This window comes from Lissotriton vulgaris, chromosome 6 (assembly GCF_964263255.1).
Source record: "Lissotriton vulgaris chromosome 6, aLisVul1.2, whole genome shotgun sequence".
In the NCBI taxonomy this organism is placed as follows: Eukaryota; Metazoa; Chordata; class Amphibia; order Caudata; family Salamandridae; genus Lissotriton; species Lissotriton vulgaris.
Genome location: NC_141694.1, coordinates 1,871,055,224 through 1,871,082,101, shown reverse-complemented (window position 1 = coordinate 1,871,082,101; position 26,878 = coordinate 1,871,055,224). Strand labels below are relative to the sequence as shown.

General features: G+C 46.9%; 1 long non-coding RNA gene across 1 annotated transcript in view; it reads left to right on the top strand.

Annotated features, from left to right (window-relative positions):
- The first annotated feature begins 22,865 nt into the window (after positions 1-22,865).
- LOC147709707 (uncharacterized) overlaps positions 22,866-26,878 on the top strand; it is a 36,920-nt gene continuing 32,907 nt past the window's right edge. Inside the window, exons 1-2 of the long non-coding RNA XR_015296723.1 lie at positions 22,866-22,999; positions 25,660-25,806. This is a non-coding gene — a long non-coding RNA (uncharacterized LOC147709707). The remainder of the gene's footprint in view (positions 23,000-25,659; positions 25,807-26,878) is intronic.

Below are 26,878 nucleotides of genomic sequence, written 5' to 3'. Positions count from 1 at the left end.
AATATTGCATTATTATAAATGTAATCCGTACATATCATCAGCTAAAACTATGATTAATAAATTTGATTATGATTTAGGTTTTGGTTAGTTGTTTTTTGTTTTTTGTCCATTTGATTAATGAACTACTTACTAAGGATCGTGAGCTTTGCAATATAGTTTTCCTTTTTAGCTTCTGTAATTGACTACATCATACTGTGAAGGATTGATGATTAATATCTTTTCTAAACCAGGGTTAGGACCACTGTTTTTTGATTGCGTTTGACTCAACTTTCTGTGGGGAAAACTATCATCATGGGGTATCTCTTCAACATTATTAAAAGCTAAACAATTTCTCTACTCAGGCACATAGATAGGAATTAAAATCAGTGACAGCGTTACTCTTTCAGGGAAGAGTTACACCCAAGATTGGTTGAAACAGGGGGGCGCGGCCAACAACATGGCCGGTTAAGACTTGCTCGGCCGCAGCTCCAGATGAGCTGCTCCGAATCTGAAAAAAACACACCGTCCTGAAGCCCTGTTTCGATGCGGGAGGGACCGTGGAAGTCCAGACGTACCCGGGGTTCAAAAATCGGGAGCTGGGAGTTGCCGGAATACGGAGTAATCGGGCACTGCTGCGGCTGCGACTTGGAGGACAGGTCTAAAGATGGAGGACAGACCCTGAGAGCGGTGGGCAGAGCGTTGAGACGAGCCACGCACGAGTGTCTCAGGAGGGCCACGGCAGCCGGAGGCTAGCGGCAGTAGATCGGACCGGAAAGCCTCAGTCTAGGTAGGACTGCTCCAGCGACAGCTCGGTGACACACGGCCCAGGGACTGGTTGTGCGATCTGGGACCCGGCCCCGGGGAGGAACACAATTAAACAACAGGAGGTGGTGATGGACAGAGTTTCTGAATTAAGCAGAATACTCTCACCCAGTCAAGAGATCAGGGCTTAATCCAACACCGTTTTTTAGCTCACTGCACCATCCCAGCTCAGAACCTGGCTATATGCAAATTAGTTTGACCCTGGCCCAGTGTATCATGGGAACAGGGCAAACCAAACTACCAAGCCAATTCTTTCACTGGGAAGGAAACAAGCTACCGGGGACCGGTTTCTGGCATTTCAGCCGTCTTCAGCCCATGAGGAACACAGCACACCCCGGGCCCCGGACGCCGCGGAGAGAGGACGCACTGAGGCCGAGCCCGCCAGCAATAATAAAGGACCGCGGCGCCCGGCAGCGCCAGATACAAGACTTTGCAGAGTGAGGGAGGCGCTCAAGGGGGCGCGAAGAAGCAAGGCCGGAGACCGGGAATCACAGCCCCGGAGCCCTCGGCATAAGGTTGGTGAGCGGAGACTTCCGGAGGGCTTCCCACCCCCCCTCATCCCATCCCCCCCAAAAGCAAGTATAACAGTCTCACCTACTTGGGGACACGAGGGGACCCGAGGTAGCTGCAAACGGGATCGGGCAGGGGCTTTAGACCTAGGAAGAATGCGCGGCTCCCTGCAACGGCAGTAGGCCCCGAAGCGCAGAGAGCTGCCATGCAGAGACACCGGCCCAGAGACAGAGTCGTAGATCGTGCCCTGCCTCTCAGCGCTATCTAAGTGGAGGAGGAGCACCCCCTAAAATTGGGCCCTGGAGACAGATCCTGTACACTCGCCGCCACTAAGGGGGCACGGCAACAGAGGGACTGCAGTCCAGGTAGGAGCTGGACCCCGAGATAGAGCGAGGGACGCCAGGGCTCTGAAGCAACTGGAGGGTCGGCGCTGCTTGAGTCCAGGGGAGGCCGCAGCACTACAGATGGGAGACCTACACACTGAGGAGCGGGCATAGCTGCGAGAACCCTGCTGCCCACGACTTCGGCCCCACAGGTCACTGGCTTCCGGGAAGTCGGGGAAGAGCCAGGAGAATACCGCGGACCACTTCAGACAAGGTACGGAAGGTGGTGGAGGCCTGTGGGATACAAGGGGACTCCGGTAACAGAGAAGAGAAGTGGCTGAGTGGCACCTCCACGGACGAGTTGAAGGAAGAACGCCCCTCCCCCACTGCCGGGAGAGGTGGAGGCGGTGAGGGGTGCGAGAGTGAGTCTTCTGCGAGGGTGATCTTACCGAGGTGCCGGGCATGGGGAAAAGGGAAACGGCCGCTAAAACCTCCAGGCAGGGAATCATGGACAATTATGCCATGACTAGGCCGCAGTCAGAGGCCGCACCCTCAGCCTCGGGCGTGCGCTCAGACACTGAGTTACTGATGGGAGCAATTCAAGCATCCAGGACAGACATTCAAGAGTCCCGGGCAGCCTTGAGGTAAAGATCGGCGCGGTGGGCTCAGAAGTGACATTATTGAAACAGGACTTACCGGAATCTAACAAAGAGGGTGACGACGGCAGAGACGCGGCTAGGCGAAGCGGAGGACTCAATCAATACCCTTCGGAAGGACATGGTGGAACTTTAGGCCTCTCATCGCCAACTACTATGGAAGGTGGACGACGCAGAAAATAGGGCGAGACGCAACAACCTGCGCTTTGTAGGCTTTAGAGAAGGCATCGAAGGGACGGACATGGTGACCTACCTGCATACGTGGCTGAAGAAAACCTTCCGGAAGACGCAGTTCTCGAATTGCTTTATTATTGAATGAGCGCCCAGGGCTCTGTTAGTAAAGCCACCGGAGGGCGCGAGGCCAAGACCAGTCATTGCATGCTTTCTCAGTTTTGCAGACAGAGACCTGATATTGCGAGAGGCCAGAAAGCCGTGGGAGATCCGACTAGAAAATACGAACATTATGATATTCCCAGATTACAGCCAAGAGGTACAAAAACAGCTGCGATCCTTTGATGCGGTAGAAGCGAAACTGAGAGACCTGCATATCACATACATGCTACTCTTCCGGGTGAAATTGAAGGTGATATGTGAAGATAGAACTCACTTTTTCACCCATCCGGATGAAGCATGGCACTGGCTGGAGGAACGCCCTACATTCCGTAGAGCAGCGGCCAAAGGAAATAGGGTGATGGGCAGACTAGCAGATAGTGGACTCCAGTGGGGACTGCCGAAGACTCAGAGACCGAAGAAACCAAGGAGCAGAAGACGGATACAGACAATGCATTATCCGGGACACAGCTCGACAGATCGACGGAGAAGAAACTCAGCTTCACCCATAGGGGGAGACGCGACGGGATGTAGGTTCAGCTGCTTAGAAAGGAATGCCCGCTCCGAGGGAGAGGATGACACTGGGGGTCGCTCCTCCGGAGGGGAAGAGGAGGAAATCCGTTCCGTGCATCCTTTGGTGGAGGCGATCCATGAAATGGAGCACGATGCGTCTGGACTGACGGAAGATCCGAGAACTGACACTCAGGATTCCCATTCCTGAACGGGGAGATTGCCGCTCATTGCTAAAGGGGCACACAAGTTGATACACCACTTTACATATTAATTTGTTTTGTATTGGTATACAATGTTCTCTTGATCTTCCAGGTTGATCGGGTGGGAATGTGTTACATGCCCGCTGCATAGATCGCAGTGGTAGGTTAAAGAGGGGGGGTTCCACGGAAGGGCGACAGACCTTCTCCACCGGTGGTCCTGTTTTTGTGGATGATGGGACTGAAGGTCGGGGGGCGAGGGGGGGAGTTATGTGTGTTTTCAGTTTTGGGGAGAAGAGGGTATGAATGGGAAGGAGGGCGGGTGGGGGGAAGGGAAAGACTGGGAGGGGGAGGGACGGGAGCATGTCAGACAGGTCACACATGCCGAGCTACAGGACACTCCACTAGAAAATAGCAAGTACACCACTCACAGCAGATTGTGGAGGGATGCAGGGTAGTCACATGGAACAGAGACAGTACCTAGAGGGGCTCACGATTCTAACATGGAATGTAAATGGACTAGGCAGTAGTAGCAAACGAGGCCCGGTGAACACATATATCAAAAGGGCCGGTCCGGATATCGTGTTCCTACAGGAAACACATCTCATGGGTAGCAATTGCTGTTTCCTAGCGAGAGTGCAATACAAAGTCCTAGTTCATGAGGGTTCACCAAAGGCTCACGAGGGGTGGCTATATTGATAAGGAAGAACCAACCGTTCTGGGTTGTATGGACCTGGGCAGACCCGCAGGGGACATATGTAGGGGTATGGGGCACTTGGAAGAGGAAAGAATACACAATAGTGTCTGCATATGCACCGCCTAAACTTCAGGAAGCCACACTGAAAGGGGTTGTAGAGGTCTTACTCCATATACCCATTACTATACAGGTGTTGGGGGGGGTTTAATATTGTAATGGTCCCGACAGATGTATTACGTTACAACCCATGCTTTTACCACGCATGCTGTTACAACGCAAGTATTACAACGAAAAGCTTTACAACGCATTACACTTGGGGGTGCTGGATAGTGAATAGTTTAATTTACTATTCCAACTCCAGTCCCCGTGGACACTAGGGAAGGTGTTGGATAGTAAATTAAAACTATTCCTTATCCTATAGCGCCCCCCCAGTGTAATGCGTTGTAATGGTTTTCATTGTAATACATTCGTTGTAACAGCACTGCGTGGTAAAAGTTGCGTTGGAAAGGTCGCATACCGGTCCCGACCCTTGATAGAACAGGTGACAGGGTCAGAGACCAGACCTCGACCGCCCTCCCTAACATGATAAATGCTATTGGACTAACAGATATATGGAGGTGGCTCCACCCGGAGGACAGGGCATATTCCTTCTTCTCAAGTGCACATAAGGTTTACTCTAGATTAGATTATATTTTTTTGGCCCGACATGCTGTAGCAAGAGATGACTCAGCCGGGTACAAAGCGAGTGAAATATCGGACCATTCTCCGCTCGTAGTTAGGGTGGGGAGAAGGATTCGGAGGCAGGGGTCCTGGAGGTTCTCAGCCTGGGATCTGCAGAACCCGAGTGTGTTGAAGGGCCTTAGGGCGGATGTAAAAGTTTGCATAGCAGAAAACGAGGGCTCGGTCTCATCCAAAGTGGTTCTGTGGGAGCCCCTTAAGGCAGTCATGAGAGACATGGCCCAGAATATGCTGGCAGAGGCGACACGGGAGGTTCAGAGGAAGCTGTCAACACTGGAATCCCGAATATTACAGCTAGAAAGGGAATATCAAGAGAGTAAAGCCCCAGGGACTCTACGTCAACTAACGGACATTCAAAGTCAGTATAGAGATCTGGTAACAGGGAGGGCAAAAACACAGGCAATGGCGACGTTACACCGGCTATATGACGTAGGAGACAAATCTGGTAAAATATTGGCTTGGCTGAGCAGGAGGGAGAGGGATGCCCGGTGGATTGAGCAGGTGCGAGACACCCATGGGAACCTGACGGGCTCGGACGCACTGATCGCAGAGGAGTTTGCTGTCCACTACCAGGCATTCTATGAGGCAAGGGACCTGTGCACCCAGGAAGATGCCCTGAAGTATATGGAGCACCTCGACCTCCCAGTGCTGGCTGATCCGGATCTTAAGGACCTAGAGGCGCCCATCATGCTGGAAGAGGTGAAAAAAGCCCTAGCTTGGCTGCGTGCCGGAAAGGCCCCTGGCCCAAATGGGTTCCCAGCAGAGTTTTTAAAAAAAACAGCTGACCTTCTGGCTCGCCATCTGCTGGGTCTCTTTGAGGGGGCACGCCAAGAGGTTGTACTTCCCCAGACCTCCGCATCGCCACGATCATCCCGATTTTGAAGGAAGGTAAACCGCCTGAGGAATGCACCTCTTACCATCCTATTTCCCTTCTAAATATCGAGGTGAAACTACTGGTGACGATACTTGCACATAGATTGAGGAGGGTCATACCAGACCTGGTCCATCTGGACCAAACAGGTTTACTCCCGGGCAGGGCAACGAGATTTAACCTTAGGCGTTCCCATAACTGGCTACAGGAGGTGAGTAGGAGGCGAGACCCCCATTGGTTCCTCTCGCTGGACACTGAAAAAGCGTTTGACGCAGTCCATTGGCCCTTTCCGGAGGGGTCCTGCTGCGGCTAGGCTATGGTCCCATTTTTCGGCAGTGGGTACAACTACTTTATACAGACCCAAGAGCAAAGGTCAGGGTGAACGGGATTACATCGGGGGACTTCCCGGTGCGCAGAGGAACTAGGCAGGGATGCCCTTTGTCCCCCTTGCTCTTTACGTTGACGATTGAGGTACTGGCAGCGACAGTCCGGCAGCATCCAGACATCAGGGGTTTCCAGCCGGGGCCACTAGTTGCCACAGAGGAAAAAATATCCCTATACGCGGACGATGTCCTCCTTTATATAACGCGCCCAGAAACGTCGATACCGGTGCTCTTCTTGGAGTTGGAACGGTATGGGGTGCACACGGGATATAGGATCAACTGGCAAAAGTCGGTCCTATATGACCCTAGGGGCCAAGAGCAGTGGTCAAACCTCCCAGACAGGTTACAGATGACAACAGAGGGCTTTACATACCTGGGAGTATTTATGACATTGGATAAGACCACCTCGTACGATAGGAATGTCGGACGGATCGTATGAAATTTCATGGAGGACGCGACTAGTTGGCGGCTCCTACCGCTCATGCTTTTAGGTCGAGCGGCCATGTTCAAGATGATGACGCTGCCCAAGCTCTTGTACGCGTTCCAGCATGAATATTATTCTCTTCCCCGAAGGGTGTTACGGGACATAAATTCAGAAATCTGCATATATCTTTGGCTTGGTAAGCAGCCACGGGTAGCACTGTCGACCCTAGAGAGACACCAATATAGCGGGGGATTTCTCTTCCCAGCGTCGAAGCCTACTATTGGGCTGAACACTTGGTAATTGTTAATGACTGGTTTCATGCCCCGGCAGCGCATCCCATGTACGCCCTAGAGCGACACGCTATGGGTGCCCGCTCATACAACTACTACCTATAAGGGGGTAAGGGGGGGGTAAAATTTATGCCCGCCACTAGGCTCACATTGGTGCTATGGCACAGAGCAAATAGGTTTCTTGGCTGGGAAAAGAGGCCCACCAGACAAACACCCCTGTGGTGGCACTGCACTTGGCTGCTAGAACTGAATACATTGAAAAGGATTCAAGAGGTGGGATGACATCGGATCTCGACGGTAGGAGACGTGATTGCGAAAGGGGAACTGAAGTCGTTCTCTGCCCTAAAGCAGAATTTGGACTGCTCCCCACACAATATTTTAAATATGTGCAGCTGAGACATGCGTGGCGGGCAGAGGAGAATGCACCTCTAGAGGGCCGCCTATTGCAGGAACAAATACCTGAGAGAGTAGTGTCACTCACATATAGGACTCTTATGAATAACATGCCAGATGACCTAGGGGCCCTTAGATGTAAATGGGAGCATTATGTGGGCAACATGGACGAAGTAGATTGGAACACTGTACTCATGCATCCCCGATAGGTAGCAATTAAATCCAGGTTGAGGCTCATACATTTTAATATCCTTCACAGGACATATTTCGATAGGGAATGCCTGTAAAAAATGGGAAAGATAGGAGATACGAACTGCCTGAGATGCGGCCGCGAAGGGGGGGACTTCTTCTACACACTATGGGCATGTCCGCAGATCCAGGTATACTGGGGGGAGATTCTGAGAGAGTTAGGGGAGGTACTAGAGTCTCCCCTGCCAGCGGATTGAAAAAAAAAGGTTCTACTGGGTATGTCCAATGATGTAGTCCTTGCCCGCCCGCCCGCTGCTGATCTTTTTGGTCCTGGCCTTGCTGGTAGTGAAAAGAGATGTAACGAAGTATTGGGGGTCGGCTACGACACCGCAGTTAGAGGAATGGAGGAGAGGCCTAGACCTTTACATGGCTGCTGAAAGGGTTACGTACAAGGCGCGGGCTGCCCTAAAAAATTTGGGAGAGTGTGGGGTAAATGGAGGAAATATCGGGGCCTTGATGGGGTACTGTGAGGAGAAATGCGGGACGAAGGCCCGAATACAATTCAGGGGGTGCAGAGGGCATCCTGGTAAGGTATGGCAGATATGGACACAGTCAATGCTACGTAAATGGAGGGGGATGATCACTGTAATAATGTTTGTACTGGTACGGCTGGGGGGGTGGTGGTTGGAAGGCGGGATATGTTGACCTGTGATGACATGAATGTTGTGTTGTCATATGATAAAATGCAAATAAAATATATTAAAAAAAAGATTAGTTGAAACAAGGATGTATTCTCGGCCCTTACTTATTTAACTCATTAATGTGCATTATGTCTAAGGCTCTTGATTTAGTCAATGCACATCTGCTCAAACTAGGATGCCTACCAATCTCAAATCTCTTATAAGCGGATAATGTCATGCAAATCAGCCAAACAAAAGGTTGTTTACAGTGCCTCACGATATGCAATACAGAATAGTAAGGCAATTAATTACGAAAACAATAGGCGGTGCGGCTATCTTGGATACCTACACAACCAACAGCTGAATTATGCTAAGCAGTTTTAATATCTAGGTGTTTCATTTGATGACAGAGGAACCTTTCTTTCACATAAACAGGAATTAAAACAGATAAGTAACACTTTATTAACTGCCTTTTTTTAAAAAAAATTCTCTCCAGGTTTTATCCTGTCGTCACTTACCAACACTAACATATGGCAGTGAAGCTCTCCATGGGTGGGGCACAATTATTCTTGATACAATCATCTCTAAAATGTATAGGCATCTCTTTTAATGCCTCGCCTTCCCAAATTTGTTTAAAGTTCAGCCTGATTAATCAGTCAACTGCAATGATTTAGGCTTATCTTAAAACTTGGTCCACATTAAGAGGTTTGCCTGACGACACTCTAAGTAAAACCCTATGGGTAGAGCTCTCCGGAAGTCAAAGTGCCCCCGCTCAGCAGTATCTCGAATCTGCCATTAACACTCTTGGGGCACAATCACTATGGGATCTTAACATGGCATGTATATATTTTTTTAAACATATAAATTACTTATTGAGGAATCAGCAATTAGGGGAGAATATATTAGCAAAAAGATCACATGGCTGATTTTAAATAATTGTATAACCCTCAAACTACTTAACTGCAAGCTGGAACCAGTATCTGAAGAGAATATTTACGGGGTTCCATTTTGGACATCTACCTGCACAGTTGCACACTCTATATTGGCTCCGGCAAGACAGCATAAGTCCCTGTTGACTGTCTGGGATAGGCGTCGAAGACTTGATTAATCTTTAAGTATTTGCCCTCACCTTTAACGAATGGAGGGCTCTCCTAAGAACTCCTTTGAACATCTGGGGTATACAAACATGCAGACAAACAGTTTTATCCTGATTTAATTCCCTGGCTTCACTACTAAACTGGCAATTCACTATATTGAAAAAAAGTCAGACCTTAAACTTAAGGCGAAGGAGGGATCCCCAAACCCAGGATCAATTTTTAAAGGTTAATGAAGTTGCATCTTATCTTGAGATGATTATTGAACTTCGGACATTTTTTAATGGTCAACCGAATTACATTTTACTCTGTCCTGATAAATTGACACTTTCTTCCTATTTATACAGATATTTATGGTATAGAAATAATTTGTTTCTTTATTTTTTAAAATTATAAAGAGTTTAACTAATAGTGGAAAATAAATAATTCTTCATTCACTTATACCATGTGAAATCATTGCATTCATAGCAACATGTACAACATTTCAATTGACATAATTTGTGAGAACACTGTGCATGGTGGAGTGGCGAGTTATGGTTAATGTAGTGTGTCTAGGCAGTGAAGAACACTGTGTACGGACGTGCTCGTGATATATAGAAATTTGAAGGTGGTGCATAAATGATTTATTTGAGCTATATCTATAACTTTAGAATTTCTAATGTTTGTGTAGTTTAAGTTGGGTTTGTATAGAACAAATAAAGAATGTTTTTCTAACTATAAATAAGTTTATCCTTTGTTTTTTTCATTGAATATATATAAAGACTGTTGACACGGATTACATTTATGGTGACCTTGCCTTGAACGTGCGCCTTCATTCATTTATTGGATGTGGTGATTTTCATACTGGTCCTCTTCAGCATCAAGAAAGCGACATCCTTGTGGGATCAACAATCCCATAATGTAGCCTTTCAAAGTATTTAATGTTTTACCATTAGCAAAAGAAAGGTTTTTTAGCCAAATGTTTTCAATTTTTACAATTTGCACATTGGAGAATGGTTATGGATTAGAGTATGCTTTCTATGTTTATGAAATGTCATGCATATCTGCACTGTTAGAACTGACAGCCTTAGGATGGTTCCCCCCCCCAAAGTTTTGCCTTCATCCTCCATCTTTCTGACCTCGTTTTTGCTAGTATTGGGACTCTCTCCCCTAACCATAGTATTATTGGCGTATCTCCAATTTGGCATATTTAATTTATTAAGTCCCTAGTAAAGAGCACCACGTGTGCCCTGGACCTACTTGTGGGCGAAAAGAGCTGCAGCAACAAATGATGGATAGAATGCTGAATGCTGAATGAATCAAACACGACTAACACACTTATTGAGGTCTCTAGAAAGATACTGACACTCAAAGAAAGTGGCTCTACAGGAGTCCGCTTTTCATGTTGGCGTATGCCTGGCAATGCAAGCTCTGACTCTCTAATGAAACTGGTAGAGAAACGTGAGGTTTAAAACATGTTGCCACATGTATTAACCTCTATCCCAAACATAACTCTCTGCAACGGATCACTGCAAGTAGATTGTGCATAGTGAAGTGTGTGCTTTAAGTTGAAAGTGTACTGTGTCAAGTTTGAATGTCTGACTCCTACCATGTCTTAGGTATGTCTGCACTTCTACGTGTAGTCAGACACGTGTGGTGTAGCTGATCGCCCTAACTTAAAAACTATGCAGTCTATCATACCAATCATGTGTAAGCTACTTCAGCATTCAGTCCCAGAAGCACAGCTGACTTATCTAGGCCGTATGGTCTCCCCCACCACCCCAGGGACCACCTCCTCCCTGGGGATTCAATGATAAATATTGCAGGGGGGTGTACATTCGCAATGAGTCTGCCTGTGCCTTTTAGGGATGACAAAGTAGCCTTTAACTAGTAGATGCATTTATATGGACCATGCTATTTCTACTACACGCTTTTAGACCTGTAGAAATATGCTGACACTCACAAGAGTGGCATGGTTTAACGGGTCCTTTCGTTTTGGCTTAGACCTGGCATTGTGAGGTCAGACTCGCTAATGCTCGCTAATGCTACGGGTACAGAACAATGAGCTTTGAAACATGTTGCCAGATGTTTTGGATGGTAGAAGCCAAAGCCACAACATAAGTATGTTCTTTCATTTTAGAGGTATTTTTCTGAACAATGGCCTCTCAGACTCTGAGGGGACTCTAACTTCCTTAGGCTCTTAGGCTCTGAGAGACTTTTATTTTTAGTAATTACAACAGTCTGCGTACTACAAGAGAATGCTCTAATAGTCTTAAAGCCCTCTGAAGAGGGCTCTACCAGTCATTAGGTGCCTGCTTCTTTTGTAAAACACTTTAACCTTTAGTTTGGGCCTTGAACAGTAAAGCGGGCGTTTACTGGCAGGTGGAGTCTGCTAGGTTGGGCTCTAAGACGATATTCATTTTATACTAGAAGGGAGTCCTTGTTCTACAAAATCAACCAATTCATACAATATAGTGCACAATCCAGCACACATAGAAAGAAAAAGGAAACAGTAAAGAGAAATATGAAGATTGCTTCTTCTTGTGCCTTTCCTACGTTACCATTGGGATGGTTTTAGATTCTGACACATTCTAAGATTTACGTGAATCCGGGAATGGTTCAGATGTCATGAGTGCTCTGTAGGCACACCCAGAGCAACAATTGCGAATTACTCATTTTACACAGTATTGTGCGTCAAATAGGCACATATTTACAAAGAGTGGAAAAGCCATAAAAAAGTAGCTTTACCTAGCCTTTTACAAGGTTTAGATATTTTCATATGCTAGTACACTTTGTTGTAATTCGCCAGCGATTAGATTAAGCATTAGCAGAAGACATCTTAGTTCAAGCCGTTATCTTGACATTTAGCGGACTCCATTTTGTACTTATGGCTGCCATCTTGTCTGCTACATGCTGCCTCATGTCGACCATGTGCTTTGTCCTATCTTCCTGTCCACGGCGCTTGAAATCTGCCCGGCAATAAGTTATATTTAGCATCCCTCACTTTCGCACATGTCAAGTAGGGTCCACATCTGTTAGTGATTAGTTCCAGATAGGAATGTGTTTGTCGACCCCCAAAACTGTTAGCTCCTCCCACTGATCGATTGTGCCTCTCGATATTACCTTATATGTACATAGGTTGTGCTCTTGTGTTTGTACCGCCTTCTTTTGAGCCCCTGTGCGGGTATAAATAAACCATGCTTTCTTGGCTGATGGTGCTACTTCTTGCAAAGCCGAAGGGTACTAAGCATGGGCGAATTTTGCGAATTCACAATTTGCGAAATTGCGAATTTGCAATCTGCAAAATCCACGAATTTGCGGATTCGCGGATTTTGTGGATTGTGTGAGTAAAGGCCGGGCTGGAAAACGGTGCACATCGCTAGTGTGAGGGGAGGAGCCAAACGGACGGGGCTTATATGCGAGTTCACATGCCTCTTGTGTGTATAAAAGGACAGGCACGGATCAGAGAAGCTCGTGGTCACAGGAACTGCACAGGGATTGAGCTCGTGACAGTCAATTATGCAAAGGCCTCCATCAAGCATCATAGCTAATTTTCGGCGATCGATATGGGGAGAGTGCACACTTACCCAGCCTCGACAAAACACACATTTTTGGGGGGCTGATTAACTTTGCCATCTCACCAAAGAGCGCCGGGGTCCCTCGAGTGAGCTGTCCATCAAGTGGGTAAAGGGCGCGAAGACGGTGCACACACCACTAGTGGGTGGGGAGGGGCCAAACGGACGGGGCTTATATGCGAGTTCACATGCCTCTTGAGTGTATAAAAGGACAGGCACGGATCAGAGAAGCTCGTGGTCACAGGAACTGCACAGGGATTGAGCTTGTGAAAGTCAATTATACAAAGGCCTCCATCAAGCATCATAGCTAATTTTCGACGATAGATATGGGGAGAGCGCACACCTACCCGCCTCGACAAAACACACATTTTTGGGGGGGCTGATTAACTTTGCCATTACACCAAAGAGCCACACACCACTAGTGTGTGGGGAGGGGCCAAACGGATGGAGCTTATATGCGAGTTCACATGACTCTCTATTAGCCTTGGATTTTGTGGCCAAACCCTACCGGGGCTTTTATTAGGGACCCGGTCAAATTTAGACCAGGGAGGTTACATATGCATCTTTGGGCTTCAGTCCTCCTACCTGTAGCAATAGCTTTGTTCCTGCACCATTTGCTTTAATGGGGGACCCCCATCTCATAAGGGGCCTAGGTGACCTGTATAACTCTTTGTCCATTCCTGCAGGCAGTCTATATCTAATAATGATAGAGGTATTAACAGTAGGGACGGTACAAGAATCTATAGACATTAAACCATCTAAGGGGGCCATACCAAAGAAGATAACTTTGACTACATCGCTTGATAACCCTGGGACCGTTACTTTTTCAACATACCTGAAGTCATCTCTAATTATTGAATAGCAGTGCCAGGTATCCCTGAACCAATAGATGACCTTGTTCTTAAGTGAGTCAGTCTTCATATCCATCCCTTTGGAGTTTAGGCACCTCTGTTAGGTACACCACCGTCTTGTTATTCTGGAATAGACTCCATCCTTCACTACCCCCTTCCTTAGAGGTCCCCTAGGCCCAGAAATGGTTGGATAACACTTCTACTGAAGCAATTTTACATCTATCTATCACCCTATCCTATGCCTTCCCTTATAGGTGCTCTTGGGGTACTGATAGCTTGGCAGAGTTATTACCAAACCATTTTTGGGGCAATTAGGGCAAGTTGGAATAGTCCTAGCGGGGGCATAGTAGGTCATAACTGAGCTAGGGTAAGCAGGGACACCTTCCTCCACCCCGAAGGACCCCAAACATGTAGAACTTAAATGCTTAGGGGCACTAAGCGGGAGTTCTGAGCCAATCTCGAGGTGAGTACGCTTGTTAATCTTACCCCTCCCTGAAGACTCTTTAACTTCCATCCTCAGAAGGGCTACCTCATCTCTCAAGGACTCAATGTCGGTTTTTAGAGCATGCAATAAAACAACCAATACTTTCCTTACATCACCATGGCTAGCTATGCCACTACCCAATTTTACACATGCCCCATCTGCTAGAACCTCAAATCTGTTGTGGCACTCGGATCACTGACAGAATTTCGACCTCAGAAATATCGACCTACAAGAATATCGAGTCAACAATATCGAGTGCAAAAATATCGACATCCTATCTACAACATGGTAAGTACAAAAATATCGAAAAAATAATATCGATGAAAAAAATATCGATGTTAAAAATATCGTTTTTTTTATATATATAAATGTAAAAGTAAGTATATAACACTAATAAATAAAATATACATATTTAAAAGTATCTAATAATGTTTAAAATTAATAAATAATACATATATATTAATAATACATTAATTAAATATATACAGTAAAGATATAATATATATGTACTGAACAATAAGTATTAATAATTAATTTACTAATTTATAAATTAATGAAATATATTCTAATTTACTAATACATTTACAAACATAAAACAATAACATAAATAAAATGTAAGTAATATAAAAAATAAAATAAACATGTGATATTTTAACAATTAATTATATAAAACGTTGGATAGCGTAAGGGTAAAAATTACTAATCCTACTGCAGAGAGTGGAACAGTAGGGAAAGCGTTTGATAGCGTAGGGATAACATTACTATTCCCACTCCAGAGAGTGCAACAGTCGAGAAAACTGACCCTGAACCCAAAAAACACCCCTTTACCCACAAACTGAAAACTGACCCTGAAAACTAAAAATACCCCTTTACCCAAAAACTGAAAACTGACCCTGAACCCTAAAAATACCCCTTTACCCAAGAACTGAAAACTGACCCTGAACCCTAAAAATACCCCTTTACCCAAGAACTAAAAACTGACCCTGAACTCTAAAAATACCCCTTTACCCATGAACTGAAAACTGACCCTTAACCCTAAAAATACCCCTTTACCCAAGAACTGAAAACTAACCCTGAACCCTAAAAATACCCCTTTACCCATGAACTGAAAACTGACCCTGAACCCTAAAAATACCCCTTTACCCATGAACTGAAATTGACCCTGAACCCTAAAAATACCCCTTTACCCAAAAACTGAAAACTGACCCTGAACCCTAAAAATACCCCTTTACCCAAAAACTGAAAACTGACCCTGTACACTAAAAATACCCCTTTACCCAAAAACCCAAAAATGACCCTGAACCCTAAAAATACTCCTTAACCCAAAGTTAAATAATATTATTTAATTAGCAATTAATAGTTAATTAACAATAACAATAAAGTAAATATATTATCACATAAGCTGTAATTAATATAATTTAATAATTAATATCATTTTCCCCAAATAATTAATTAACAGTAACTAAAAATTATATATATAAATAAATTACTCTAATTAATGTAATTAACTAATTAATATTTAATTACCAATTAATTACTAATTTAAAATATGTTCAAAATGATATTAATTAATTAACTAATTAATATTCATTATTTGCCAATTAATTAGTTATGAATATTTAAAAACATATATTAATTAATTAATTAATATTAAATTACTCCCCACCCTATTCCCCTATAAACCCACATCCCGCTACAGAAAATATATATCAATTAATCAATTAATTATTTCCCAATTAATCAATATTAATTAGCAAATAATTATAATTAATTAATTAATCCTACTAATTATTAATCAACTTACCATAATTAAATTACTTCCCACCCTATTCCCCTATAAACCCACAACCCGCTCCAGTACTAAAACATCAAATTTCCTTATAAATTTATATATTATTATAGAAAATGTATACACATATAATAGTAATTATTTTAAATACTTAAATTAAACATATAACACATACATAATAAAAAACTATAAAATAATACAAATATCGATATTAGTGTCATCGAAATTATTAACATCGATATATATGCTATCGATATTACTAACTTCGATATTACTTACATCGATATTAAGTATATCGATATTACTTACCTTGGGTCGATATTCTGTCCTACGATATTCTTGCCTTCGATATTATGCTCCTTCGATATTTCAGACTCGATATTATGGTAGGTCGATATTTCCAACTCGATATTTTGACTGTCTACCGTGGCACTCTACTTGGGCTACGTACACCTCCTCACGGTGGTCCTGCAACTCAGTAGTATGGAATTAGATCTGATTGTAGCTCAGGGCTGAAAGGGCTTCTTATAGACCTCTTTCCTTCTTGAGAGTTCTTAAACATCAATGGAATTTGTATGGCAGTTTTTGATGTAGGGGAAGAGGAGAGCATTCAAACGGGGCTCCAGAGTTAATATCAAGGCTATTGGAAATTGCTGGTTGTGAGGGGGCAGAGAAGTTCCCAAAATAGCTAACTCATGGCATTCGGTAGGAAGGGATTTAATCCTGTGCCCCTTGTTTTTTGATGTGGCACATCCTGGGCTTTGTCCTGGCCATTCCTTTTTCCCATTGCAAAGATACCAATGAACACAATTAGAGGGACAACAAGGGTGGTAAGAAGAAATGGTAAAACAGTTTCCCTATGTACCCAACCAAAATGGCTAGCAATGAAAAAAAAAACAGCAACTCAATGAGTAACCCTGTGGTAACTGCACCCTCCCTCCGCAAGTTCCACAAAGTCAATTTCCAGTCATTACAATGGCGGAAAGTAGTAAAGGAGCAATATGGAGAAGTAGAACAGCACTAGGATCTGGGTGGATAGATCAGTACCTTGTTAGCAGGGGCTCTCCCAGTGTCAGGCAAATGATCTATGTTGTTTTCTCACATTATTGTCAGTCGTCCAGTGTCCATTGCCACAACCAAATGATATGGCCCACCCCGCCGCTTCCTGGCTCTGACGGGCACAGACAGGCTCGCCCTTGGCCCAGGTTTTGTCCAGGCATGTCTGCACATGTCCCACGCTGTGGGAGTCATGAGCTGCTGATAAGCGCCTCCTGGCACGCGGGCAATGTTGGCGCAATGTCAGCCACTGGGTATACTGCAGTATGGAGACCCCTTGTGGCAATGACAGGTTCCTGCAGCTGCTGATGAGCGCCTTCTGGCATATAGGCAATGCTGGCGGTGTGTTAGCCTTTGGGTATACTGGGGGATAGAGTCCCTTTGTGGAAATGATGGGCTCACTAGCTGCTGATAAGTGCCTCCTGGCACGCGGGCAACTTTGGCGGCGTGTCAGCCACTGGGTAAGTTGTTGGATGGACTCACCTTGTGGCAATGATGGGCTTCTGAGCTGCTGATAAACTCTTCCTTGCATGCAGGCAAAGTTGACGATGTGTCAGCTGCTGGGTATGCTGGGGGATGGAGTCCATTTTGTGGCAATGATGGGTTGTTATATTAATTTTATTTTTATTTTGGCAACCAATCTTGTCATACCCTTGCCTACATTTATCTAATCTTACATATCTATCAATTCAAAGTTAAGAACTTTGCCAGCATTTAGGTATTAATTGTCCAGTGGATTCGGATCAGGAATGCAGCCCAACACATTTGAGTGTTTAAACAGCATTCACACTTTGGAGCTCGAACCCTGGCCCCTCATACCCAGACAGGTATTTACTTGATCAGCCATTACTCTCATTTCTGTAATGTACCCTGCTGGGTGACGCATGGACCTACAGAACCTAATATGGTGTGTTTGTGTGGAGATAAACACTGTTTCGTGTTGCTGCATGGTGCAAAAGTGAGGGAGGGATAACGTGCATGTGTTTTGCACTCAATCAATCAGGACATTTGTAAAGCGTGCTACTCACCTGTGAGGGTCTCAAGGCACTTGGGGGGGCGCTACTGCTCGAACAGCCAGGTCTTGAGCACCCCCTGAAGGTTAATAGGTCTTCGGTATACCGTAGGAGGATGAGGAGTGTGTTCCAGGACTTGGCAGCGAGGTGGGAGAGTGATCTGCCACGGGTGGTCGTTGTCCTAATGCGGGGGACGGTGGCGAGAGCGAGGTCGACGGAGCGGAGCTAGCGGGTCGGAGTGTAGAAGGTGAGTCGTTTGTTGAGGTATGCTGTACCGGTGTTGTGGAAGAATTTGTGTGCCTGGTTGAGGAGCTTGAAGGTGATCCTCTTGTTGACAGGGAGCCACTGCAGGTCTCTCAGATGGGGTGTGATGTGGCTGTGGCTGGGATGTCCAGGATCAGGCGGGCCGAGGCGTTCTATATGCGTTACAGTCGTTTCATTAGTTTGGCCGGGGCTCCCGCGATGAGAGCATTTCCGTTGTCCAGTCTGCTGCTGACAAGGGCCTAGGTCACTGTTCTTCTAGTGTCAGTGAGAATCCACTTGTAGATCTTTCGGAGCATGCGGAGGGTGTTGAGGCAGGAGGATGAGATGGCATTGACTTGCTTGGTCATGGAGAGTATGGAGTCAAGGATGAATCCCAGGTGGCATACGTGGTCGGTGGGTGTTGGAGCAGCTTCCAGGGCTGTCTGCCACCAGGAGTCCTCCCAGGCTGAAGGTGAGGAGCTGAGGATGAGGAATTCCATCTTGTCCAGGTTCAGCTTCAGGTGGCTGTTCTTCATCCATTCGGCGAAGGCTTTCATACCTTTGTGGAGGCTGGTTTTGGCAGGGACAGGGTCCTTGGTGAGTGAGAGGATCAATTGTGTGTCGTTGGTGTAGGAGATGATGTTGAGGTTGTGCAGTCTGGTGACGTGGGCAAGTGGGGCCATGTATATGTTGAACAGCGTCAGGCTGAGGGAGGATCCTTGGGGTATGCCGCAGATGATCTTGGTGGCTTCGGATCGGAAGGGAGGAAGGCGGACGCTCTGTGTTCTGCAAGAGAGGAAGGAGGTGGTCCAGTTGAGAGCTTTGCCTCGGATTCCTATGTTGTGGAGGCAGGTGCATAGAGTGTGGTGGCAGACAGTGTTAAAGGCAGCTGACAGGTCCAGGAGGATGAGGGCCGCAGTCTTGCCTTTGTCCAGTAGGGCCCTGATGTTATCGGAGGTAGCAATTAGGGCCGTCTCTGTGCTGTGGTTGCTGCGGAGCCGGGACTGTGATGGGTCGAGGATGTTGTTCTCCTCGAGATTGCGGGTCAGCTGTTTGTTGACCTTTTTCTCAATGACCTTTGCCGGGAACGGGAGCAGGGAGATGGGTTGGAAGTGCTTGAGGTCCTGCTTTGGGCTTCTTGAGCATGGCGTTGGTCTCCACATGCTTCAAGGTCTCCGGGAAGTGCACGATTTTGAAGGAGATGTTGATGGCTTTGCGGAGGTGGGGTGCGATGGACGTGATGGCTTTGTTGAAGATGTGGTGAGGCATGGGTAAGACAGGGGGCTGGAGTAGATGGTGCTCATGATTTTGATGGTGTCATTGTCATTGATGTTGGTCCAGGTGAGGAGAGGGTCGCCGTGGGCGGTAGCTGAGGAGTCTGAGGTGTTGTGGGCTGTGGAGGAGGCCTGGTTGTCGAAGTTGTTGTGGATGTCTGCTATTTTGCAGTGAAAGAAGGATGCCAGGGAGTCACACAGGTCTTGCGAAGGTTGGATGTCGTTGGAGCTGGTGTTGAAGAGCTCTTTGCTGTTGTGTGCGTTGTTATCGAGGCGGTCCTTGAAGGAGGTTTTTTGGCGGATATGATGAGGTGATGATGCTGGCGTATGGAGTTCTTGTGGGCTGTTTGGTTCTCTGGTGTTTGTTAGAGTCGCCATTTCTTTTCCCGTTTTCTGCAGTTTTGCTTGGAGGCCTGGAGGTCCGCGGTGAAACACCCGGCAGTCTTGTTCTTGCGGCTGTTGGAGGGGTTCTTGATTGGGGCGAGGGTGTTAGTGCAGCAGTTCAGGCTGCTGGCGGTGGCGTCAGGGTTGGTGGAGTCTGTGGGTGGGCTCCGGGCGAGGGTGGTGTGTAGCTGGTCCTTGGTCATTTTGCTCCTACAGCGGCGGGGATCTGTTGGGGACGGTGGTGCATGGTAGGCGTCTTGAAGGAGAAGTGGACGCAGCGATGATTGGTCTAGTGGAGTTCGGTGGTGTGGGTGGGAATCGTGACAACCTATTTCAGTCCGAGGTTGTCGAGCAGGGTGGTGGAGTTGGTGTTATTGTATTTCTCGAGGTGGAAGTTAAGGTCCCCAAGGAGGATGTAGTTCATGGACATAAGCGCATGCATGCTGATGAAATCGGCGATGGAATCGTTGAACTGTGCCCGGGGTCAGGGAGGCCTGTATATCAGAGTTCCTCTGAGGGTATTGTTGGGATCAGTGTGGATCTCGAAGTGCAGGTGTTTGGCGGTGTTGAGGGTGTCGTCGGTGTTGGTTGATATCTTCAGGGTGAACTGGTGGAAGATGGCGATTCCACCTCCTACTCCGTTGGTGCGGTCTCTGTGGGTGATCTTGTAGCTGTCTGGGATTGCTATGGCGATTTTGGGAGCTGAAGAATCATTCATCCAGATTTCGGTCAGGAAGGCGATGTCAGGGAGGATGTGTTGAGCAGGTCCCAGAGTTCAATGGCGTGTTTGCTTGCGGAGCGGGTGTTCCGGAGTATGCATTTAAGGTGGTTGCATCCTGTTCTGGTGGGTGGGTTGGCGGGTCTGTTGCTGGTGAAGTTGCAGTTCTGGCAGGAGAAGGGTCCTTGGTGCGCTTTGGGGCACCCTGGAAGCAGGAGTGTGTTCGACCAGTATTCAGTGCGTGAAGAGTGCTGGCATCGTAGCGGAGTCGGGCATTGTGGTGGTGTTTGTGGGGGCCAGTGGTTCTGGCGCTGGGCGCAGTGCAGGTGCAGACGAGCACAGACGGTCTTGCCTTAGGCACGCCAGCGGTTGCCATAAGAAGGGCAAGGGAGCTGGAGCACAGAGGGGGCGGGTGTGGGCTGGATCGGTGGGCGGGGCAGCAGGGCCAGCAGCGAGGGGAAAACACGGTCAAAACTGAAGGTGCTTGGAGGGAGGGGTGCACAATACCAGAACTACAATACAAGCTAAAATGAAAACTTAACTCAATATGGGGCACAAGAACGGTAGCGAGACAATTATGGCGAGCACAGGATGGCAGGAGCAGTTAACACTGGGCGTACTGCTGGCACGAACCAGGAGCTGGGAGGCAGTCAGGAACGCAGCGTACAGGCGAGGCTGCTGGGGAGAGTGCTGACCTTGATCCAGGCATACCCTTGATATAATGTCTATGTTTTGTGGCAAAGACATGCATTACATATGGGAGTCTCACTCCTGTTGTCATTAAGCATGGGCAAATTTTGCAAATAGGCAATTCACGAATTTGCGGATTTGCGAATTGGCAATCCGCAAAATTAGCAAATTCGCGCGAATTTGCGGATTTTTTTATATTTTTGCGTGTTCACGAGGCGCTTTGCGTGTTCACGGGTGTTCGTGAGGCGCTTTGCAATTTCGCGCGGGGGGGGTTTGCCTGCCTAAACACTGCCACCCCTTCGTTTTTTATGCCCATCTGCCCTCTGTACCACTTGTTTCTGTCCCCTTCTGCCCTCTGCCCCACTCATTTTTTGTCCCCTTCTGCCCTCTGTCCCACTTTTGTGCCCTTCTGCCCTCAGCCCCACTTAGAATGGCGCCGGCAAGCTGCCAGCACCATTCTAAAATAGCTAGAAATAGCTTCAACAGGAAGCACTAATAGATAAAGTAAAGCAGGTGCTCCAGTGGAAGGTCAAATTAAGTTACACAATCATTAATCACCCCAAGTTTGAGGTGATTAATGATTGTGTAACTGAATTTGAGCAGCACCTGCTTTACTTTATCTATTAGAGCTTCCTGTTGAAGCTGACTTTTGTAACTATTTTAGAATGGCTCTGGCAGCTTGCCGGCGCCATTCTAAAAGAGTTACAAAAGTCAGCTTGAACTTTTGACCCAATTTGTTCCGTTCGCAGATTTTCGTTCGCGGATTTTGCAGGAAATTCGCGAATCTCGCGGATTGCGAATTCACCGAAAATTTGCAAAATCCGTGAGCGGAACGGATTTTCCGCTCATGCTTAGTTGTCATGTACTTCTCGCTGTTCTCATTTGGCTCTAGGACGCCACATAAATCAAAGACTCACTACCCATGACTTTAGCTGTTTTGGCTTTGCGTGGAAAATCAATGATAAAAAAAAATAAAATGTAAATTGATACTTGTATAGCGCACTACTCACCCGCAAGGGTCTCGAGGCGCTTGTACGAATACCGTTGTGGAACCCATCCTGGCTTTCCCTGTGAGGCGTCCACTCCTGGGCACCCCCAAGGTGGAGGCCAGGCATCCTTAGCGTTGTGGGGGCCGTTGCGGAGATTAAGCAAGCTATTGCCCAGAGTTGCAGAGTGGGACTCCATGATTGGAATAGGCACCGAGGCGAGAATTATCAGGTCCGTAGAATTTCTGAGTCCAAGACCCGCCGAGGCTGGGAATTGAACCCTGGTCCCGGGCTAGACCTCTGCATCAGGGTCTGCCGCTCTAACCATTGAGCCTCACTTCTCCAATGATGTTAGTCCAGTTCTCATCCTGTTACACCCCCTTTATATGAACTATGAGGGGATCAGTGCTAAGTGGCTCAGTCAACCTTATGAAATCAACACCACGGTTGCGTCATCTCCTCTGCAGGATCAACAGTCTTTACCTCCAGGGTAGAAGGAAGTGGGACTTAATTGGAGACGTAAATAGTAATTAGATGGCCTGGGAATGTCTCAATTAAATGTATCTGACCTACTTTGTTGAATGTTCCAGTGGGAGATGTGTTTCGTAATGACCCAGTTGAGAAACCTTCTGGCAGCAGTTCTGGTTCATACCTACAAGGGGGCCAGGCCCCCTCCTTCCTGCTAAGGCAGAATGTGTCTGCTATAAATCTGAGCCTCACAGTCCCTGGGCTTCAGATACAGGTCTGGGAGCCAAGATGAAGAGAGGCAATAACTACCTTTCCCTGGCACTTCTGCCTCTGTGCATGTGGCTACTTTGGGCGGCTGATAGTGATAGCCCCTCAGTCTGTGATGACCCGAAGACAGCAGGTAAACAGTGTTTCCTTACTTATGGCTGCTTACTAGGCCCTTTACCACTTGGCTTGACCCCTGACCTCTTGGCCCTTTTGTATACATCTGTTCATGCACTGACTCCATTCTATCTTTGCTCACTCCTCTCTCTTTCCTGTTCACTCCACCCTTAATCCCAAATCAGTTAGTGTCAGCTCTCATGCCCTTATCTGATTCCAGTAACCCAGTCCAGTTACCCCAGAATTCTGGCCAGACCCCCCTGCCTTGAATATACCCACCTCACTGGGATTCCAGTTCTTCAAATCTAACCTGTAACCCCGTTTTCTGTCACAAATACATCCTTCTGACCTGAATCCTCTTAATCTCCCATTCCTCTCATGCTGAATCAGTGTTTACTTATTTCAAGCAATGCTTTGGGGAAAGCACAATGAACATTCAAATGAATGAATAAATAAATATGTCTAAAGTCATCAGTCTGTCTGCACCCTGCAGTGGGGAGATAGCGCCTTCCTAAATGTTGCTTTTGATTTCCCAGTCCCCTGTGACGGTTTATTTTTAGGATAGTATAAGAACAAAATGTAAAGCAGTAGAGATAATAAAGACAGTTGGCTGGGTTTGGCAGGGGGCACTTGTTTGCTGACTCCTTCGCTCCAAGCAGAGTCCCAGGTAAGTCCTGTGGGATCAGGGCGCCTGCACAAGAGATGGTGAGTTCTGAAAGACGGGAGCAGGAGCTGTGATCCAGACAGACACACCATCATAACCAATGACCTTGCTTGGTTTCAAGACTCTCTGGAAGTATTTGGGGGCAGATTTACAAGAAAGTGACGCATCTGTAGTACGCCACCCTGAGGAACCCTTGCGCCACCATTGATGAGCTGTATTTAAAATTCGGCACACCATGGCGCAGGAATTGAGAGATGCTTCAGAAATTCTGACGCATCTGCTGGGGCAAAAGTCACGCATTGCTAGAGTCGTGTCGCAAGCATGACGCAACTCCAGCAATGCATTTTGAGGCCTATTCCCACTACACTGCGTCACTCCTTACGCCTGCTCCAGCGTGGCGTCATAGAAGTGCCGCAGTGAAATGTTGTAGATTTCCCTGCGTCACTTCTACGAAGCTTTGCTGCATGGGAACTCCCACCCTGCATACATTACACCTGACGCAGGTATAATGTGATGCAGGGCTTTACAACGTGATGTATCTCCCTAGATGCATCACATTGTACATTGGCCGTATTTATTACGCCACCGCTGCGTCACAAAAGTGACGCACCGGTGGCGCAAAAGTGTCGCAAGGGGCTTGTAAACCTGCTCCATGGAATGTATTCATATCACGGACATCAGGTACTTATATATAAAGTGATTTGCCAAAGATCAGACAGCTCCACACAGGTGGGGGAAGTAGCCTTGGAAATCAAGTGTGCGTGGTGTCTTATGAGCAACACAATCAGTATACCCACATCTCTGAGACCCCTGTGGGGACGACAAAGATGGCGGCTGCAAAGGATGACTGTGTCAGCAGGTGGTTCCCTTCCATTAGTGGGGAAGGTATCCACAGCGCTTTGGGTCAACTGATGCTCAGGGCTCTCATTGTGTCGTTATCTGTAGAACAGCTGGTGTTAGGTGTGTGTAGTGCAGTGTTCCTTCCTTCTTTGAAATGCTGCAGTGGGTAATGCTCATACTTTGAAAGTTACAGAAGTAAAAATGATTTCCAAAGTCAAAGGGAACATGTTTAATCAACGTCCAGGAGTGTTTCAAAGCAAAACACGGTGCATGCATAATGCAGTAAAAAGGAATAGCCATGTTCGTGTGCGAACCTTATGTAAAGAGTTCAGCTTGGAGTTTCATGCTGCACAGACCTGCACGGCTAGCTTGATTCCAGTGACACAGCGAGCACGGAGCCCCCGTCTGGGCACCCCCTTCCCACTCAGAGCGAATGTATGGTGGAGGCTGGGCTTCAGTGTGCCTGGATGCCGGGCAGCATATGCTGGCACTGTGTCACGCAACAGTAAGGTCGCAGGATAGCAGCTTACCCTGGGGGGCCGGTACTGGCCTGACCAGTCACAGGGGCATTTTTTTTAATTCCATTCCAAACACAAGCGTTTCGGATAGAACTAAGATGCCACGCCTTACAGCGCTATTTGGTACATTAAACTTGCAAACTGCAACAACATTTTAGGAATTCCGTGCATTCCACAGTGAGTGATACCTGAAAGCAAAGCTCCAAGCCAGGGTAACTCCAGTGGGGAAGGTTTTTAAGAGTCTTGCAGGAATTTCTTGCAGCATGGTCAGGAATATTTGGTGTACCCCTGATCTGAGATATAAAGCACACCCCAACCACAGGGATACCAAGGGGTATCCTACAATTCCCCCCCAGCAACCCACCAAACTGCCTGCTGTGGGGGCGGTGAGAGCCCTGAAGGCTCCGGGGGCAGCCCTCAGGCAGTGGTGGTCAAAGGGAGTATAAAGGCTTCGCCTCCACAACTGGGGGGAAATGTTATGCCTGTTCCAGCGCTGCCCTGTGAGGTCCCCATGGACCACTACATGCTATGTTTATTACAAACTTGGTGCTAGACTCTTGTTATGACTGATGGTGATGGTGACGATGATTCTGGTCATCTTCAGGCTGTGAATGACACATCAGTTGAATTCTCAACCTGCTACCTTCTTATTCACAGACCGACTCAGTGAATGCGCTTATAATGGACCTCAATGCCTATCATTGATCGTGCCAACTTATTGCCAGTGCGATGGTGTATGCCCAAGTGGACAGAAGTGCTGTCGGATGGCTTGCAACATCAGCTGCACAGATCAAGTGACGCAAGGTACAGTATCCATGTCAGCATTACACACTGTATCACCTTAACCCCATCGCTGCGGAGCTAATTCCCCCTAGGCGCGGGGGGAGAGGGGGCGCGCCCAGGCCATGACGAGCTCAGCTCGTCACCAGCACACGGCCACAGTGCAGCATCACGAGCTGAGCTCGTCATCAGCACACAAGGTATTAACCTACACTGGCCCTCCAAGACGCACGTTTTTTTAGACGGCTGGCTGCACCTTACAATGATATGGTGCAGCATGGCGCCGCAAGCAATTGTGCTGCACCGAGTTGTGTCGTTTAAAAAATGCAGGGATGCGTCGCATATAAAGAAATAAGTGGCACCCCTGTGCTCTCCCCTGCACAAGCGCTAAAACAGCAACCATGCACCCACACAGGCACCCTTACATCATGGTGCAAGGGTGCCCGCGTTGCAGTCAGAGATGATTTTCTTGGTACAGGAAGGGACAACTCCCTGCACAAAAACAATCTTTAATGGTGTTTTGCTCCTTGCATGTTCGCTGCATAATGAAGCACAGATAGAAAGAGTGAAACATGATGAGAAATAAAAGTATTTCTCCTCGTTGCGCCACTTCAAACTTGAACGTTTTCGGCGCTGCCTCAGATTTAAAAATATTTTTATATCTAGGACAGTGTCAAGAAGCCATGGGTGTTGCATGCAAACACCCACAGCATCACCTGTGACACCTCCCTTTAACACAGAATACTGCATGAAAGAGTACCATATTTACAAGGCTGCATAAAGCCACGTAAAGTAGCTTTGTGTGGCCTTGTAAATATGGGTCAGTACACAGTGCCAGCAGAGCATCACAAAAGTAACGGTCCAGTGGTGCTAGGGGATTGTAAACTTGCCCCTAAGTCTGAAAAAACAAAAAACAAATGTCTAAAAGTGATTCATTAGCAGATATGGCATGATAAGGAAAATAGGTAAACTGTGGAAATCAATAGTTAAAAGAATATTTTGGAACCGCCATACTTGAGAGACTTGGAAATATGAGCTGCTTCACTGTAAAAAACAATAACCCTGAATATTTCAATGGCACGTTGGAGGGAAAGAG